Source organism: Vipera berus (genome assembly GCF_964194415.1).
Source record: "Vipera berus genome assembly, chromosome: Z".
NCBI classification, from domain to species: Eukaryota; Metazoa; Chordata; class Lepidosauria; order Squamata; family Viperidae; genus Vipera; species Vipera berus.
The window spans coordinates 121,266,631-121,286,342 of record NC_138205.1 but is presented as its reverse complement, the minus strand read 5'-3'; the positions used below and the strand labels follow the sequence as shown (position 1 = coordinate 121,286,342).

Here is a 19,712-nt window from a genome sequence, read left to right as displayed (position 1 = left end):
AATAAATTTTTAAAATGTTAGTGTTTATCAGAGTGAAGAATTTGAGCCTTAGAGAGTGAAGAGATTCTATTTTTGTCTTTTTTGTTAGTTTATTCATCAGTAAAATCGCCTTCCACCAAAATTTTATAAATAATTTAATAGTGATAAATTAGAAGAGCAATCACTACTTCAAAACTTTGGGGAACCCCCCCCCCCATAGATAGTTAAACGCTCTCATGCCTTCAGCCTTTAATACTTTTAGAACCTATTTTTGAGAAGATTAAGAATAATACTTCGAATTCCCTTTTGTAGTTATGGGAATGGGTTGCTACTGAGCATTCTGATGGGAGGGGCTGTGGAAATATGCCAAGATACAGTATATGTTCGCTTTTTCTAAAGTAGCGGTCCCTGTTGTGATTCAGGGTCAGCCTGTGGGTTCGGCAGTTGGGTCGGACGACTCAGAGGAGGAGGAGGGGGGTGTTGAAGAGCTTGCTGAGGGGGTTGAAAATCTTGCTGATGAGAGCCCTCAGCCAGGCCCCTCCCACCTGGTCACGACGGAGACCCAGCTGTGTGAGCCTGACAGCGTGGATGAAGATGACCCACAGCTGGCCCTGTTCAAGGACGCCCGACGCAGGAGGCAGTCAATCAGCAGTAAACAGAGGAAGGCAATGGGGCACCTCAGAAGGAGGCAGAGAGAAGCCACGCCCTGAACTGTATAAAAGGGGAATGTGTGGGAGGGCTGGTTTGCTGAAGGCAACCGCTTGATTAGTTCCTGTTTCATAGCTCCTGTTTCATGGTTGGTGTTTTGTTTTGCTCTGCTTTCTGTTAATAAATTTGGCAGGCTTAATTCCAGCCTCTTGCCGTTTGTAAAGGGGTTGTCCCTGCCTTTTCTGCAGGGCCGGTAGCAGGCTGGTACAGAATAGTCCCCAACCCTAATGGCTTGGCATCCCAGCAGGTGGGAGAGGGGAACCAGCTTGCTCAAGAGGTGGGCTGGCCTAGGTATGCAGTCATGAGGACCGGTTCCAAATAGGCCACAGCCCAGTTGTGGGCTGCAGCCCAGGATTTGGGGAGCCCTGCTCTAAAACACTGTCAACAGTGGTGCTGAATGAAAATTTAAGGGGATTAAAGGAAGTTTAAGTCCCAAATGTATGATCCAGAACCAGTTTGTGGGAAACTGGCATGTAATATTTCCCAAAGACCGATAAGAATGAAGAGGACAGAACTTGATGATGCCACAGCGAAGTATTTTAACAAACACGTATAGTTTTGATGTTTTAATACCTTGTTGATCTGATTCACAATTAGTACATTTCGTTATCAAAAACTATTCAGAATATATATGACCTAATCATAAGATTCTTCATATTACATAAATCTTTATTTTACACCCTCCCCAAATGCTGTTATATTACAGAAAGGTATCAACTGGAGTTCATGGCATGTATTCCATTTCCTCGGCTATACTAGAAAATGTTAGGTTTTTTTGAATTACATGCATAAAATCATTTAAATGATTTTCTATTCTCTTTTACTTATCTCTTGCCAGCTTCAGAAGCAAGGGTAACATTAAGCAACCAACAGCCCTAAGAGTAATTGCTGTTAATATATAATGAAACCACCAATGATTTACAAGAGAAGATAGTTCATCATGCTAAGACTCTTACATAACCTTTTTTAATATACACTGAAGCTTTGAAATAATTCTAAAAGCTACTTCAGAGGAACTGCATAATGAAGGCTGCTAATTAACACCTTCTAGTTAAAGGCATCATACAGAATACAGATGATAAACCAAAAGAAGGGGGTGGGGGAAGGATCCAAGACTTTTTTTGATGAAACCTTGTAATGATTTTACCTTTGAAGCCTGATTGTACAATTGCTACATAATGGGATAGATTACAGGCTGATTACCAAATGAGGAACTATCTGTTTTGCTGTAAATGCAGTTAAAGTAGAAGGCATCTACCGATCATTTGTTTTATCACATAGATTGCCTTTTAAATAAATAGTCCATCTTTTGGTAAATTCACATTTGTCTGCTTATATCATAGGTAAAGTAAAGGTTCCCCCGCACATGCGCGCTAGTCATTTCCAACTCTAGGGGCCGGTGCTCATCTCCGTTTCAAAGCCGAAGAGCCAGCGCTTGTCCAAGAACGTCTCCGTGGTCATGTGGCCAGCATGAGTAGATGCCAAAGGCACACAGAACGCTGTTACCTTCCCACCGTAGTGGTTCCTATTTTTCTACTTGCATTTTTACGTGCTTTCGAACTGCTAGGTTGGCAGAAGCTGGGATGAGTAACAGACGCTCACTCTGTTACGCGGCACTTGGGATTCGACCCGCCAAACTGCCGACCTTCTGATCGGCAAGCTCAGCGTCCTAACCCACTGAGCCACCACGTCCCTTATATTAAACACTGAACTATATGTGTGTATATAAATCACAAGAAATTAAATCCTATAGATTTTATTTTATTTATATCCTGACTCTTATTTTTACTAATAACTCAATGTAGAAAACATATGCAACACACCTCCCTCCTCCTATGTTGCCCACAACAACAATCCTGGGAGTGGGCTGGGCTGAGAGAGAGTGACTGGCCCAAGGTCACCCAAGGGGCTTCATCTATAAGGTGGGACTTGAACTCACAGTCTCCTCCTTTCTGGCCTCATGCCTTAACGGTCACTAGACCAGGGGTAGGCAACCTCGGCTGTTTTATGACTCATGGACTTCAACTCCCAGAATTCCTGAGTCAGCAGGAATTCTGGGAGTTGAAGTCCATGAGTCATAAAAGAGCCAAGGTTGCCTACCCCTGCACTAGACCAATTTCATGCACCAGCAGGTATTTATAAAGATTCTCAATCATCCAGGTCATGGTTGCCCCAAAGGTGCTTTTTCAAAAGGTAACTGGTCTTTCTTGATGTTTTCCTTGAAAACATTTTGTTTCTCATCCAAGAGAATAGAAGAAGCTTTTTGGATGAGAAGCAAAATGTATTCAAGAAAAAAAATCAAGAAAATCCAGTTGCTTTTTGGGAAAGCAATCTAAAGCTAATCTAAAGAAAAGAAGAAACAGAGAGACTGCCACAAAGAAGAAGGTGTCAAACTATTCTTCAAAGTTAAGAGGGCAGGACGAGAAACAATGGATGGAAACTGACCAAAGAGAGAAACAACCTAGAACTAAGGAGAAACTTCCTGACAGTGAGGACAATTAACCAGTGGAACAGCTTGCCCCCAGAAATCATGGGTGCTCCATCACTGGAGATTTTTAAGAAGAGACTAGATCAGGGGTCAGCAACCTGAAACAGTGAAAGAGCCACTCGGAACTGGTTCCCTCACAAAAGGAAAAACTGGGAGCCGCAAAAAAAATGTGTGCGCATGCGCGTACATGCGCGCATGCGCAGAACAGGGTTTGACTGAAGAGTGGAGCCAAGGCGAGATATGCACTTACCCTGCATATTTGAATTGATTGGTTGAACTTTTTTAGTCCCACTTTTTTTTTTGAACTGCACATGGCAGAGGACTGGGAGCCGCAGGAGACGGCTGAAAGAGCCGCATGCGGCTCCAGAGCCGCGGGTTGCAGACCTGTGGACTAGATATTCACCTGTCTGAGACAGTATAGGTTCTCCTGCTTGAGTAGGGGGCTGGACTAGAAGACCTCCAAGGTCCCTGCCAGCTCTATTCTATTCTAAAGCACCTTTGGGACACCACCAGATGTTTATGCTTTTCTGAAATTTATGATAAATAGTACCACTTGGCCATAAACATTTATTTAAACTGAAAGTGAAGAGTTATTTATTTGAACCTTCATGCTGAGCAGGTGATAATAACCTATGTCAGAGATTGGTTAAGCTTAGGGGTTGTTTTTTAGCTGGGAAAGGAAAGAAAATGCAAATTTCTATCATTATCACCTTTCAAGATCTTACTCCTAATTTAGCCAGGTGGAATAAAAACATTTTAAAGAAGGCTTTACAGCTGCATATTATCTGGGGAATCACTGCATATTAATTAGGTAGCACTTTTAATCAATATCCTAAGCTAATGCTTAACAGTTATCATACTTAGTGTTTCATATCACTTTGCCTTTAAAACACGTTATAAATCTCCTGTGGACTACAATAAAGTATTGCCCTGTTTCCATAATATAAATGCTAAGAATTATATTGCTTACATAAATATTAGATAATATCAAATGCACCATTATATTATCACCAGCATCCAGTGGCAAAATAGGAAGGTAACAAAACTAGTTGAACTAATTATACTTTATTGTAAAACTACATTGACATAATCTTGAAAGACTGAAAAAACATTCCTCCCCCATCTCCTTTGCAATGCAGGAAACTAGGAAGGATTTTTTTCCTAACCTCCTACCCCTCCCTCTGTTCAACAGATGTCTCCATTGTTGAAAGACATTTTTACCGCCAGTGATTCCTTTTTGAAAATATAGTTCATTTCTGCTTGGAGGAGCACTCAGGAATTAAAGGCACATGGTAGTAAATCTCTCTCTCCTTTTCCTTCTCCACCTGGAGCAGGACTGTTCCTAACACTACATCTGAAGTGCCTGTCTGCACCACAAAGGGGTGGGAGGTATGAGGGTGGTAGAGGAAAGGTTGAGAAATAGAGTTCTTTCAATTCATTTGCTGCTTGCTCTTGGATCTATCAGGAGAATCACCAAACTTTTCTTTGGAGCTGGAACAGTTATAAATGGTGAGCAAAACTGGGGATGAGTTTCCTGTAGAAGTTAGCAAAATCCAGGAAACTATTCACATCTTTCACATTATGGGGTGGTTGAAGAGGAGGATACCATAACAGAATAGACTAACTCTTTGCTGGATTCATCTGTATGCCTTCTGTGGTGATTCTGTAACCCAAATTGAGGCAGGTCAAATGCACATTTTTCTAGCTTGGAAAAGAAGTATTTCTCCCATATTTTTTGCAATATATTTGACTGAAACACAGATGACAGAATGACAGAGTTAGAAGCGACCTTGCAAGTCTTCTAGTCCAACCACCTGCTCAAGCAAAAAACCCTATACCATTTCAGACAAATGGTTGTCCAATCTCTTCTTAAAAGTCTTCAGTGTTGGAGCACCAACAATTTCTAGAGGCAAGTTACTCCACTAATTAATTGTTCTAATTATCAGAATATTTTTCAGTTCTAGGTTGGTTCTCTCCTCGATTAGTTTCCATCATTAGACTTCATTAGACTAGAGCCCAGTTCCTACAACTGTTCTTCTTACATTTTAGCCTCTAGTCCCCTAATCATTTTTGTTGCTCTTTGCATTCCTTCTAGAGTCTCAACATCTTTTTTATATAATAGAAACCAAACCTGTATGCAATATTCCAAGTGTGGTCTTACCAAGGCATTATAAGGTGGTACTAATACTTCACGTGATTTTGATTCTATCCCTCTGTTAATGCAGCCTAGGACTGTGTTGGCTTTTTTGGCAGCTGCAGCACACTGCTGGCTCATATTTAAGCAATTGTCTACTAGTACTCCAAGGTCCTCTAGCAATTGCTATTATTGAGCAATGTGGTATATGCAGTACCATGGAGTGAGCCATGTGCAGATCTGTACTTTGGAGAAACAAAATAATCACTTCATAAATGCATTGCACGAAATAGGAGAACAAACCCATCAGCACAAGACTCAGCCATTCTTTTGAAGATAGCAAAATCCACATTTTGGACAGAGGACCACTGGTTTGAAAGAGGGGTCAAAGAGGTCATTTTTGTCAAATCTGAACAGCCCTCTCTGAACAGAAGGGAAGGGATACAATATTATCTGTCTCCAGTCTTCAACACAGTCCTTTCAACAGTTCCAAAAAGGCTCCACACCCATTTGTACTACTCAGGTGACCCTGCCGACACAAATAAACCTCCAGGTGGCATCAATGACTTTCTAAAAGAATGCAAATGACCAGCTGTTTTCAAGGAGTATAAATCCTTCCATTTCCCCTGTTATGTATTGTTATTAAGGCTTAATGTGTTTGATTTAAATGTGTCTCCAACTGTTTTGGAGGGAAGCTGAAGTTTGGATCTGAGTGGGAAACCAGCTTTTGATTTGATTGGTCACCGCCTAGAGGCAGCAAGTATAAATAGGTGTCATTCTGTCGGTTGCAGTCAGTCCTGTTTATTCTGCAATAAATTGTGTTGTATTATTGAGGTTAATGCCTCAAAAAAACCCACTACACAATACCCCCCACCATCTAATTAGACATGAACAAGCTTCTTGGATGAGAAGCGAAACATCTTCAAAGAAAAACATGAACATCTAATTGCCTTGTGAAAAAGCATCTTTGGGATCTTATTGAGCCAAGTACCATCTATACATCTGGTTTTTCTTGCCTACATGTAGAACCTTACTTTTTTCACCATTGAATTTCATTTTGTTCGATAGAGCTGAATATTCACATCTATTGAGATCCTTCTGGCTCTTAAGCGTATCTTCTGGAGTGTTGGCTATTCCTCCAAGTTCCCCTCCTCTCCCCTTATCTAAGTCATTTATGAAACTATTGAAGAGTACTGGGCCTAAGACAGAGCCTTGGGATACTCCGCTGCATATTTCCCTCTAGGTAGAAGCAGTTCCATTAAGGATTATCTATTGAGTAGTCATGAATGGTACACATGGGGGGGGTTCCCTCCTTTCCTTTCAGAATGACTGCTGTTCTCCCTGATTTAAGGGCACAAAAAGTGTTTGTGCAGTTTCTGCTGAGTCTGAAGGGTAGACTATTTTTTTTTATGCTGGCATCCCGAAATTACTTCAGAATGTCTAATGTCTTTGTACATTAATCAAATTTACATAGGCACCCATCTCCCAGAACGCGACTGTTTGCTAGGATTTGGTTTTCTGGCTTCCAACTGATGTTGAAATTACATGATCAATGGGGAAGTGGGTGTACTATGGCTGCCTTTTTCTCTCCAAACATATTTGCAAATCTGCATATTTTTCTGGTAGTGCCAATCCTCCTTTGTTCTTGGAATCGGGGAGTAAACTTGCACTGCTTGTACGTGATGCTGCTGGCATTTAGGGGAAGGGAATGAGAATATCCCTTGTACTAAACTCACTTCTGGATAGTGCATCGGAAGTCATTATGTTCCCAAATGATGGGCCTTTGGAAGGAGGCACTTACAAAGAGCTTTATGAACAGTTTGATCTTTGACTGTCAACTGCAAAGGAGCCATTCTCTAAAAATGGCCCTGCTTTTAATGGTTGTTCTTCAATTGCCTCAGCTACCATTTCTAAAGTTTGAGTAGGCAACCCTAGTTTTGGTACTGTTTCTAGATGAAATGAGCAATTGCCCCTTAGTCTACAAGAGCAGAAAGTTCCACTTCTGCCTGGAATCTAAAATAACAATTACACAAGTATTTAATATGTTTGCCTCCTGAAGATTTAATATGTTTGCCTCCTGCCTCCTGTTGACTGCCTGAGTTCTACTTAAATGGTAGAGAGCCAACTGAAGTAAAGGTTTGCTTCCAACCCCCCAGCTACCTATCTCTTCCCAATCTATGCCCTTTTGTCACCCTGCTGCCCTACACTGCCATCCCAAGTAATCTTTGTGGTCTTCTTGCTCCTGCTGCTGATGAGATATGCCTGCTCTAGCCCTTTGCATCAAGAAGCTGCTTTGCACTATGCTGCTGAGCCAAGTTGGGGCCGGGTTTCCTAGCATGCCACTGATCAGAGGCTGTTTGTTCTGTATCATGCCAGGAAGCCCATGCCCAAACCTGGCCCAGCAATATGGTATAAAAGGACTTCTTCATTCCCAAGTCACAATCACATGACCAGGGGGGTGCTGTGATAGCTAGAAGTCCAAGGACCAGTCATAATCATCACTATTCATTCAGCACCATTATAACCTTCAATAGTTGCTGAATAAACAGCCATAAGTCAAATATTACTGGTAATGGATTGGTATCTTTAGATAGTTGTTACAAAACGAGCAAGCCCTAATCATGACTCTAGTGCTATTGGCTTAGGCTGGAGGAGACAGTGGAATAATGGGTCAGAGCAGCGTTTCTAAGCAACGTAGAGCAGGAGTAAGGCGACACTCACTCACTCAGATTCTTCCCCTTGCAGATGCAGAGGCTGATCACACAATGTTACCTTTAATGCAGTACTTATTTCCTCCCCAAGTGCCCCATTCCTTGCCAAGGCTGAATTATTTAAATTTGCCTTAATCAATTTGGCTAGTAACCCACTGAGGGCAGAATCAACTGTAGTGTTTTAAGAAAGGAGAAAGAGCAAAGAAAACTAGAAATGTACATCTCAGTTTCTAGGTATGTCCCTTAGCAGACAGTATTGCACTGTGCTTTTAAAAATGTGTATTTCAGGACTACCTTTTATTCTGCAGACCCAACACCTCTGGGTATCTGTCTCCAAGGCAACACAGAATAATAATAGTGAATGGTGCCATCATAATACACTTCCTTACTAAAGAGCTCCAGCATAGAGAATGATTTATGGATTCATATGACATCCACAGCTTCACCAAAACACCTCTTGCATTTTCACTTTTCAACAGCTTCAAAGAAAATCCTCACTTCACTGGAGTTACAAAAACGAGCTAAGCCAAAAGCACCAGAGGCAAATGAAACCATTAATTAATTCCTAAACTACTCTGACACATTTTTGCTGCCTTCTTTCATTATGGCTGGCACATCTATTATCTTATTCTGAATTGTTGATTTTATGCAAACTAACATATTTTCCATATTCATCAGGAAAAAATCCTTTACTTTATGCGCTTTATTTTAGAATATTAATCCCCCCAAAAAGTCTGCAACCCTTTTGTGTATACCTGATGTAGGAGATGATCAGGTGGAACCCGAGGGCGGGGTCAAACATGGCATCAGTTTGAAGTTGTTACATTACCACAATACATCCAAGTCCAGCCCGCCCCCCATGAATTCTATTGATCCTTATCTAGCACCAATTTGGCTTGTGTATTAGTAGATCAGATTCTTGTGTATAGGTAGCATGAAATAAACTTTTAGTGCTTTGAACTCTACTCTAGTTCCTAGTTTCTCACACCTGACATTTGATGAAATATTTCACTATCTGTTTTCCACATTGTATGTGAATATGCCTCCCATTCTTTAACTGATTTCAATTCTCTTCTGTTTTTATGTGATCAATATGTTGTCAGATTCCATCACTTCATTACCACAACAACCCTTGTCATTTCAATTTATTTATCTATTCTGGAACTTGATAGGATGTTTTCACACATAAGATCAAATAGCAAGTTGTTTTGCTATTTTCAAATTCTGGCTAATGCTATGTCACAGTATAGGACAAAGATGTACAGTACACATGCATATTAGCAAACCCAAGAATGAGAGTGTGCTCTATAAATACAGTCTGTATTTTATCTGAGTAACACTTGCAACAGTTGTGAAAAATAGCAGAACTAAGAGGAAATGTATTCCAGCCTGAACCATTTACAGAGAACAAAATGCAATTGGAAGGTTGCCTCTCTTATCTCCTGTATCGAAATGGAAGACTGTTCTGGTTTAACCCATCAGCCAGAAAACAAACAGATACAGTGAGTTGTTTTGCCCTTCTCTGCCATTAGAACATTCAGTTTTAGCTATCAGTTGCCATAGGACTGAACAGCTGAAGGGAAGGAGATATGTGGACAATACAAGAGATAAAATATTAAATTAAAGCAAAACCATAATATAATCATGTCCCAAAGTTGTTTTTTCAAGAGGCAACTGGACTTTCAGTTACTTCTTGAAAAAGCACCTTTGGGACAACCATGAACTGGATGACTAAGAATTTCCATAGACATAATAAAATCACCACAAGGGACACGGTGGCTCAGTGGGTTAGGACGCTGAGCTTGTCGATCAGAAGATCGGCAGTTTGGCGGGTCGAATCCCGACTGCCGTGTAAGAGAGTTGAGTGCCTGTTACTCGTCCCAGCTTCTGCCAACCTAGCAGTTCGAAAGCACGTAAAAATGCAAGTAGAAAAATAGGGACCACTACAGTGGGAAGGTAACAGCGTTCCGTGTGCCTTTGGCGTCTAGTCATGCTGGCCACATGACCACAGAGATGTCCTCGGACAAGCGCTGGTTCTTCAGCTTTGAAACGGAGATGAGCACCGGCCCCTAGAGTTGGAAATGACTAGCACGCATGTGTGGGGGAACCTTTACCTTTTTTACCTTTATTAAGGTAGAAGTTAAGTCAGTTTGTTAAATTTTATATAATAAAAGCCTTCTGCAGGAAAACGGTAGATAAAAACTGGCCATTGTGATGCTGGTCTGTATCAATTCACACACAAAAAAAAACATGCTTTTCTATGAATGGCTCTTCGGCTTTGAAGAGTTGGAAACGACTAGCACGCATGTGCTGGGGAACCTTTACCTTTAATAAAATCACCATAATATGGAATCAAGGATAGATGATATACTTTGATATCTAAGGAAGCTAACCATCTAACTGCTTCTGGTGTGTCTATGATAAAATCAACCCAGGTGCCTTGAAATTTCCTGAAGAGACATTCTTCAGTAATATGTGTTATAGTTTGTTCCAGATCACTGCAATCACATTGCAGGCTCTCAATCTTCATCACTTAAAGAGTTTTGCCTTAGTTCTGTCATGGCCTGTATTGATTCTATTCAGCTGGCTCTATATTTTGTGGGGCAACTCTGCGTGATCTGTTTGATTGTGGTTATTAAAAGTTGCCCACCTTAAATGCCATTCTTGATCTAGATTGTAAGACTGTGATATGTTATCCCAAATTGGTTTTCTAGACTTAAGCCTAGTGAGAGGTAGAGAATCTAATATTTTATGTAGTGTAAGATCTCTAAGAGTCAATGACATGTTTATCTTATTCCATTCTCGGACTATCTGTTGTTGTTGCCTGAAATCAGGAGGGGCAATGTTAGAAAGAATATGGAGCCATGAGAATGGTGTGGTTTTAATGGTTCCAGATATTATTCTCATTGTGTCATTAAGATGAACATCAGTCTTATTGGTATAATAACTTCTTCCCCACACATGTATGTAATATAGGGCAACAGAGTATATTAATGATTGTGCCACTATACACAGTGCTTTTTCTTGTGCTCTGCAGCTTGTTTCCACGATTTTCTTAATCAAGTTATTCCTGGTTTTCAATTTTTGTCCAATTACTTCAAAATGTTTTCAAAATGTAAGGGATCGGTCAAAGAATATTCTGAGATGGTACAGATGGTAGTTGTGTTTTATCCTCTTTCCACAAAAAGATATGTTTAGCCAGTGCTTTTTTTCTAAAAAAAAAAAAAAGGTGCTGGAACTCTCATCTTGGCAGGCGCAGGAGGCGGGGGTGAGTGGGGTGGGCCAGTGCTGCTGCGGTCACAGGTGCGAGGGGTGTTGGCGGCAGGCTCCCCCTGGGGCCGGAGCTGGCACGGCTGGTGCTGTGGGAGCAGCAGGGCCTGCTCTATATGGCAAGGCTGTGTGGGACGGGCAGTGGAGGCGGTGCGGGCCAGGTGATGCAGGGCGGCCACTTATGCACACATGGCGAGGCAACGGTGGTGCAGGTCCAGCACCAGGTAGGCAACCAGACTGGCTGACATGGGTGAGCACAAGGATGGAGTGCACATGGACTCCTCAGAACCCACCTCCCACTCCTTGTCCTCTCTTACTTACCTAGTTGAGATGGTGTAGTTGGGCAGCAGGGAGGGATGCAAAGTTCCTGCCTACTTGCTTTCACTGCAGACAACTAGCTGGAGCAATGTTTGCTAGCCAGGTCTTTTGGTGCACTCAGCCAACAGGCTTTTGAAAGCCAACAGAGGGAGTATCATAGCTTGTGCAAAAGCTTTTTTTGTGTGTGCAAAAAAAGGTGCCGCAATGCCATTCTGAGCGTTCTATGAGAAAAAAAGCCCTGCTTTTATGTTTTAATCTTATGATTTTAAATATATATTTTTTTCTATTGTAAATTGCCCCAATATGTAGTTCCCATATTCAAAAAAGGGAAAAAATAGATCCAGGAAACTACAGACCTATCAGCCTGACCTCAATACCTAGGAAGATTCGGGAAAAGATAATCAAACAACAAATCAGCAAACACCTTGATGCAAACAAAGTTATCACTAAAAGCCAACATGGGTTTGTCAAAAACAGATCATGCCAGACAAATCTTATTGCATTCTTTGACCAAGTGACAAAACTAATGGACCAGAGGAATGCTGTAGATATAATTTACTTGGACTTCAGTAAGGCATTTGATAAAGTAGATAACAACCTACTACTTGATAAGATAGAAAAATGTGGGTTAGATAGCATCACCACCAGATGGATTCGTAGCTGGCTGACAGGCCGTACTCAGCGTGTGGTCCTCAATGGAACTGCATCTACATGGAAGGAAGTGTGTACTGGGGTGCCCCAGGGCTCTGTTGTGGACCCAGTGCTCTTCAACATCTTCATCAACGATTTGGATGAGGGGATAGATGGAGAACTCATCAAATTTGCAGACAACACCAAGCTGGCAGGAATAGCCAATACTCCAGAAGATAGGCTTAAGATACAGGAGGATCTGGACAGACTTGAACACTGGGCGCTATCTAACAAAATGAAATTCAGTTGTGAAAAAAGTAAGGTTCTACATTTAGGCAGGAAAAATCAAATACACAGCTATAGTATAGGTGGTACCTTGCTCAATAGTAGTAACTCTGAGAGAGATCTCAGAGTCCTAGTGGACAATCACTTAAATATGAGCCAGCAGTGTGCTGCAGCTGCCAAAAAAGCCAACACAGTGCTAGGCTGCATTGACAGAGGGATAGAATCAAGATCACGTGAAGTACTAATACCACTTTACAATGCCTTGGTAAGGCCACACCTGGAATACTGCATCCAGTTTTGGCCACCACGATGTAAAAAAGAAAGAGTACAAAGAGCAACAAAGATGATTGGGGGACTGGAGGCTAAAACATATAGGGAACGGTTGCTGGAATTGGGTATGTGTAGTTTAACAAACAGAAGAGTGAGGGGTGACATGATAGCAGTGTTCCAATATCTCAGGAGCTGCCACAAAGAAGAGGGAGTCAAGCTATTCTCCAAAGCACCTGAAAGCAGGACAAGAAGCAATGGATGGAAACTAGTCAAGGAGAGAAGCAACCTAGAACTAAGGAGAAACTTCCTGACAGTTAGAACAATTAACCAGTGGAACAACCTGCCTCCAGAAGTGGAAGTTTTTAAGAAGAGACTGGCCAGCCATTTGTCTGAAATGGTATAGGGTTTCCTGCCTGAGCAGGGGGTTGGACTAGATGACCTCCAAGGTCCCTTCCAACTTATTATTATTAAACCTCGCCATGTGGATTGCATACAAATATTATATAATTGGTAAATAAAGGTAGAACATTTGTTAAATATACATCAAATGATAATATGCTTCCCTACAAAGTCAATTCTTGGTCAATGACAGACCAAGGAGTTAACTCGGAAAGGCAAGAGGAAAATCTAGAAGAGATCTGTGCAACTTGTAGAAGGGAAAGGCCCACGCTGATAAATTAAAAATCTTTGTGGTCTGCAAAGGAATGCTGGTGGGAAAATCAATGATTTGGTGACTAGAGGAGCATCTACAGTGTTGGAACTTGTGGTCATGGTAAGCATGGAGGCACTAGGCAACATGACTTTCAGGGCAATGGTGGTGATTTTATTACTTTTTTTTAAAGTCTGTGCTCTGTCCAAAGGTGCTTGGTAGGCTGCATGTACAGGCCTGGTCTAGAATTTATTTTGGAGCATTCAACTATCAAGAGCAGGCATGTCAAACTCATTTTGTTTGAGGCAACTTCTTATAAAAGAATTGCCATTAATTTGTTTTAATAAAATAATTTAAATCAATTTTTCACTTGATTTCAAATTAAATGAATTATATTGGTTGACAATGAGATTTTTTTAGTACAATTGCCAAATGCGATAAACTGGTTTTAGGTATATGTTACTGGAAGGAAAAAGCAATCCCTGCTGCGTTACTGATCCCAGAGAAGCATTTGAATGTATGCAGGTATCCTTAGGGTGCCATAGTTATGGATGAGAAATATTGGTTGCAAAGTTGGCATTTCTGGATGTAATACAGATATTTTGGACTTATTTTTGTTTCTTTGCATGTTTGATATTTTTAAAAAGGCATATGCTACTGACTACACTTATGCACATATGTAACATCTTTTGCTAGGATACATGATCACTGCTTGTCCAAAATTTTAATATACAGATAATATCACCATAAATTATTTTAGCCTTTTTAATAAATGTTGTTATTGATGTTTAGCTCACCAGGGAAAACATCATATATTGTTATGTATATACTAGGTTAATTATTTAAAGACTGAAGTGCAACTTAACTAGATTCTAAATAATCTATTTTTCAAAATGCACAACAGTCCAAACAGTAAAATTAAGAATATTTCATTCTTAAGACTTTTTTAGATTCAAAATAGTTTTCAAGAGTGTACAAAAGATACTGGTTTTTTTCCTAGAATCAGCTAAATTAAACATATTACATTGAGAAAAATGTTTCTCATTTGTTTCCTGTTACCTTTGATTTCATTGCAGAGATGTTAACATAAGAAATAGATTATTTTGTTATCTAATTTTACCTTCCAAAAGACAGAAGCAGATGAAAAATGTGAGGTTCTTTCCTGTTGGCTTTTTTGAATTAGCTGTTTTAGATTCTAAAAGTTTAGTTTCTAAAGAAGTAATCCTGTAAATAATTGTAATGTCCTCCTCTAGTGCAGGCTCTTTTATGACCCAAGGACTTCAACTCCCAGAATTCCTGAGCCAGCATGGCTCAGCTTGGAAACCTCTCCCTTTTCCCTCAGCATGGCTGGCTCAGGATTTCTGGGAGTTGAAGTCCATGAGTCATAAAAAAGAGCCAAGATTGCTAGCTCTGCAATAGGCTTAGGAAAGCCAATAAGGGAGCTTCTTTTTTTGCAAAAAAAAAGGTGCAGGAACGCCGTTCTGAGCGTTCTATGAGAAAAAAAGCCCTGTGTTTAGCTCTTTCTTTGCTATACAATTGCTTAGATCAGTGTTTTTCAACCTTTTTTGGGCAAAGGCACACTTGTTTCATGAAAAAAATCACGAGGCACTCCACCATTAGAAAATGTTAAAAAAATTAACTCTGTGCCTATATTGACTATAGGCCTAAGGTACAAAGATGCACCAGTTTCTTCCACATTCTGGAAACACAGACACAGAAAAATAATAATACAGTAAGTTTAAAAATCACAGACAGCAGCCCTTGAAATATAGCTAGCTGATCATTTTGTTAGATTTTACAAATTCCTTTGACTGGGATTCCAACCCTGCATGAGGTAAATGGTATGTTTTGTAATTATTGCAGTGGAGCAGATAACAGTCTGCTCTACTAAATTTTGATTCAAAGATTTGAGAAAACCTTAATTATGAATGAAATGAATTGTTATTCCAAAGCCCAGTCCCAGATCCCTCAGATCAGTATTTCCCAATATCAAATGATACTTCCAAATCTTGCAAGCAAGAGCAGGATCCCCAATTCTGCACTTCCTTCTGCATGAAAAATGTTAGAGAAGACCCCTTTTGGGTTTGGGTTTGTTTTTTTTAAAAAACAGCCGCCTTTTTCAACTGTGAGAGCAAATGCAGCCAGCATCTTAAACCAAAATCTAAACATGGAGGACCTTCATCTCTCATCCAGAGAGGAGGTCTCTTTCAAGAAGCAGAAACTCCAAACCCGATCTCGATTTTACATAGTCGGAACATTATTTTCCTTCCTTTCTTTTCCACTATCTCCCCTTCCACGATCTTCGAATATGGAGAAAAAAATCAAATCCCTAACTCTTAATGATAGACGAGGCAAGGAATCCCCACCCCAAATTTCCCCACCCTGGAGCAGAGAGGGTCTTGCTCCTTAAGCTCATCATTTCCCCCTCCAGCATCTTAGATATCGGAAAAATCGGACGGCCATTCTCCCAAATAGACCGGGTGAGGGAGGGAAAGCAGGTCTCCGAGGCTGCTTCTTCCGAGATGTGTCCTTGAATGATGGCCGGGAAGCCCCTCGTGGGCATCAGGCGTGGAGAAAGTGGACCCCGGGCCCGCCGGAACGGGAATGGAGGCAGTTGGATCCAGGCAACTACGGCGCCAGCCGTTTCTAAAGGGGCCTGAGGGTGCCTTACCTAACGAGGAGGCAAACCGAGCGGCCAGCTCCAAAGGGGCCTCCGCCGTCTCCCGCCGCGGTTCGCTTTGCTGACGTCTCCTCTGCCCCTTCCCTCGCTCGGCCACAACTCGGGGGGGAGGGGGAAGCGGGGAGGAGCTTTTGACATTTTTTTAAAAAAATCTTTCCCACGGCACACCAGGCAACATCTCGCGGCACACTAGTGTGCCGCGGAACAGTGGTTGAAAAACACTGGCTTAGATGGAAGGTGGTTGTCCCTTCTTTCCAGGTTGGGTTACACACAAAGGGAAGCTGCTGTAAGCAAATTCTGGTTCTTGCTTCATTTATCAAAGTTGGTTTCCAAACTTCCATAATTTTTATTAATTTGATTGCAGCTTCTGACATGGTGTGGCTTAATGGTTTGATACTCAAGCTGAAGAAAACTATTCTGTCTTAAAGTAACAGGCCTTCTGGAGAACATTTAACCAGTGGAACAACCTGCCTCCAGAAGCGGTGAATGCTCCAACACTGGAAGTTTTTAAAAAGAGACTGGACAGCCATTTGTCTGAAATGGTATAGGGTTTCCTGCATGAGCAGGGGGTTGGACTAGATGACCTCCAAGGTCCCTTCCAACTTTATTATTATTGTTGTTGTTGATGATGATGTTGTTGTTATTATATGTTAAAAAGCTGATACTTCAAGGTACTATAGGAGGCACCACTAATAAATCCTTTCCCATTAAGAATGGCTTGCTACAGGAATCAGTTCTAGCCCCACTTCTATTTAATCTATATACTAGTGATTTACCAGAAACCAACTCTGAAAATTTTTACTATGTCGATAATGTGGCAATAGCTATCCAGGAAGTGGAATACATTCTTTTGAGGAAGCGGAATACATTCTTACTAAGAATCTGAGGTCACTAAGCCAATATTATGAGAAGTGGAGGCTATGCCCTCACCCAAATAATAAAGGGGCTAGGATACTGAAACAGAAGTATTACAAATTGGATTTGGAGGATAAGGAAGGTAACCTAAAATCTTCCTGTAAGTTCAAAATTCAGCTATTTCATCACAAGATACCTGCTTATTAACATTTTGATATAGTTGTTTCTGCAAACCAAATCCTTAGGCTCATATCCAAACTAGTCCTGGTTCAATCCTCAATATATGTTTGTGTGTGTGTGTATCTATCCTATAGTATGTCTGTATGGGTGTGTGTGTCTGTGTGTGTGTATACTATAGTTTCACATGAAGAATGAGGACTATCAGAAACTTCAAATGCTGATCACTGATTCTTTTTAATTATTTTTAATCTAAACAAATGAAATGGGAATTTGGCACCATGAAAAGCAAAGCATCAACTTCAAGCATCATATGCAGCAAATAAAGGTCCCACTGGGATGTTGATGAGCATCATGTGGGCTGATTCACACCTTTTGATAAATGGTATTTTATGAATTTCTGTATCAGCCATTTTGTGAGCGCTCCTAATACATGGATTCAAAATTCTAAGTATACTCCCAATATAACAAGATTTACTGTGTCACTTTTATACAAACAGATTGTAATAGCAAAATGAATTAAACTCTTTTACCTTAAAAGGGGACTTGGCATTTATTGTTGAATATAAATTTGGAGCTCTAGACTGAGAAAGAATATCCAGGTAAGCGAGGTATTGTTGAGGGGAATTGGCAAACTTCACTTCTTTTTCCAAATTCCTGTCAGGTGCCTGTTTTGAAATCCTATGTGACACAATCAAGGTAAACAATATTATCTACATGCAATAGATTTTTTAAAAATAAAAAAAATAATTAAAAAAATAACCTAAAACATTTGAAATATATATGTTATACATGATTTACATTTCCATGGAAGAAAAAAGAATAGTGGCAGCATTAAAAAGGAGAAAAATGTCATGGAAAAAAATAATGATATTAACATTAAATCAATTTAATAAGCATATTTAAAAATAATTAGAATAAGTCTTTAGGCTCAAAGGAAGAAACTATTTTATAAATTTTAAAAAAATGACAAAATAATTTGAAGGAACACCTACCAACTGTAAAGCATTTTAGCAGAGTTTCAATCCATGTTGTGAATAAATGTATTTAAGCCCCATTTTTAGGGCTGTTATGACACTGAACTGCATTTTTTTAAAAAAAAAAGTTAAATATTCCCTTCTTGTTAGGAAGTTCTTAAGTATCGTGATGATACTTTCTAGGAATGTCTAAAAAGAAAGGGGCTGTGAACATCTCTCTCTCTCTCTCTCTCTCTCTCTCTCTCTCTCTCTCTCTCTCTCTCTCTCTCTCTCTCTGTGTGTGTGTGTGTGTATACACACTCTTTATGATGATACTTGAGAGAGAGAGAGAAAGATTATAGACATTCATGAATAAGCCAAGAATGTTAGATTCAAAAATACATTCCCAAATTGGGTTCTACTTCCCCAGAGACTGGCTCATCTGCAAGGATATACAGTAATATTTTTAAAGTACCCAGAAATACTTATTTTTATTTATTTTTATTTTAATTCCATTTATATCCCGCCCTTCTCCGAAGACTCAGGGCGGCTTACAAGCTTAGCAGTAGCCTTCATTCTATGTATATGCCTGCTTATTAGGGTGTTCTGTACCAGCCTGCTACCGGCCTTGCAGAAAGGCAACCCCTGTACAAACGGCAGAGGCTGGAAAACGACTGCCAAATTTATTAAACAAACAAACAAAACATGAAACAAGATACCGGAGCTTTGATCCTCTATCGGAGCGGTTGCTTTCAGCAAACCAGCCCTCCCCCAAACACTCCCTTTATTAGAGTTCAGGGCGTGGCCTCTCTTTGCCTCCTTCCGAGAAGTCCCACAGCCTTTCTCTGCTTGCTCCTACTTGACTGCCTCCTGCGTCGGGCGTCCTTGAACAGGGCCAGCTGTGGGTCATCTTCGTCCACACTGTCGAGCTCACGCAGCTGTGTCTCCACCAAGTAAGAGGGGCCTGGCTGGGGGCTCTGCGGAGCCTCCAAGCCATCATCAGCAAGTTCTTCTTCAACACCCCCCTCCTCCCCCTCATCTGAGTCATCCGAGTCATCCGACTCAACTGCCGAACCCACAGGCTGACCCTGAATCACAACATAGGGCTTTCATACACCCCCCAAGCGGCATTATTACAAAGTCAGCTTAATTGCCCCCAACAATCTGGGTCCTCATTTTACCTACCTCGGAAGGATGGAAGGCTGAGTCAACCTTGAGCCTGGTGGGATGCGAACCTGCAATAATTGCAGGCAGCTGGTGTTACTTAAGGAGGCATTAGCCCACTGCTCCACCAAGGCTCTAAATAAATAAATAAATAAATCCAACCATAGGTAAACCAGCCTTAGAACGTATAACCAACATTCAGGGGGAAAAATGTGCCACCTTTAGGTAAACCAATTGTGCAAATTTAAACATACCAAAATATCAAAGGATGGTGTTATGGAAGGAGAGCCTTACAGCAGCCTGTGCTCTTCTTTCCCTGTGTTTCCTCCCTTGGGAGTTTAAGGCAATCTGAAGAGCACTGCACCACACCCGGATTCCAATTATAAAAGGAAAAATGCTGAGAGCCCTCAGTGGAGGTGGGCAGGTCTGTTGGGGGGG

At 40.8% G+C, this 19,712-nt stretch overlaps 1 protein-coding gene across 1 annotated transcript in view; it reads right to left on the bottom strand.

Moving 5' to 3' along the window:
* The window catches only part of LOC308679045 (receptor-type tyrosine-protein phosphatase N2-like), a gene marked incomplete at its 3' end in the record, with an annotated part of 84,115 nt that extends 65,944 nt beyond the window's left edge, over positions 1-18,171 (bottom strand). The window contains exon 1 of the mRNA XM_081346280.1: positions 17,688-18,171. The remainder of the gene's footprint in view (positions 1-17,687) is intronic.
* Positions 18,172-19,712: the final 1,541 nt, after the last annotated feature.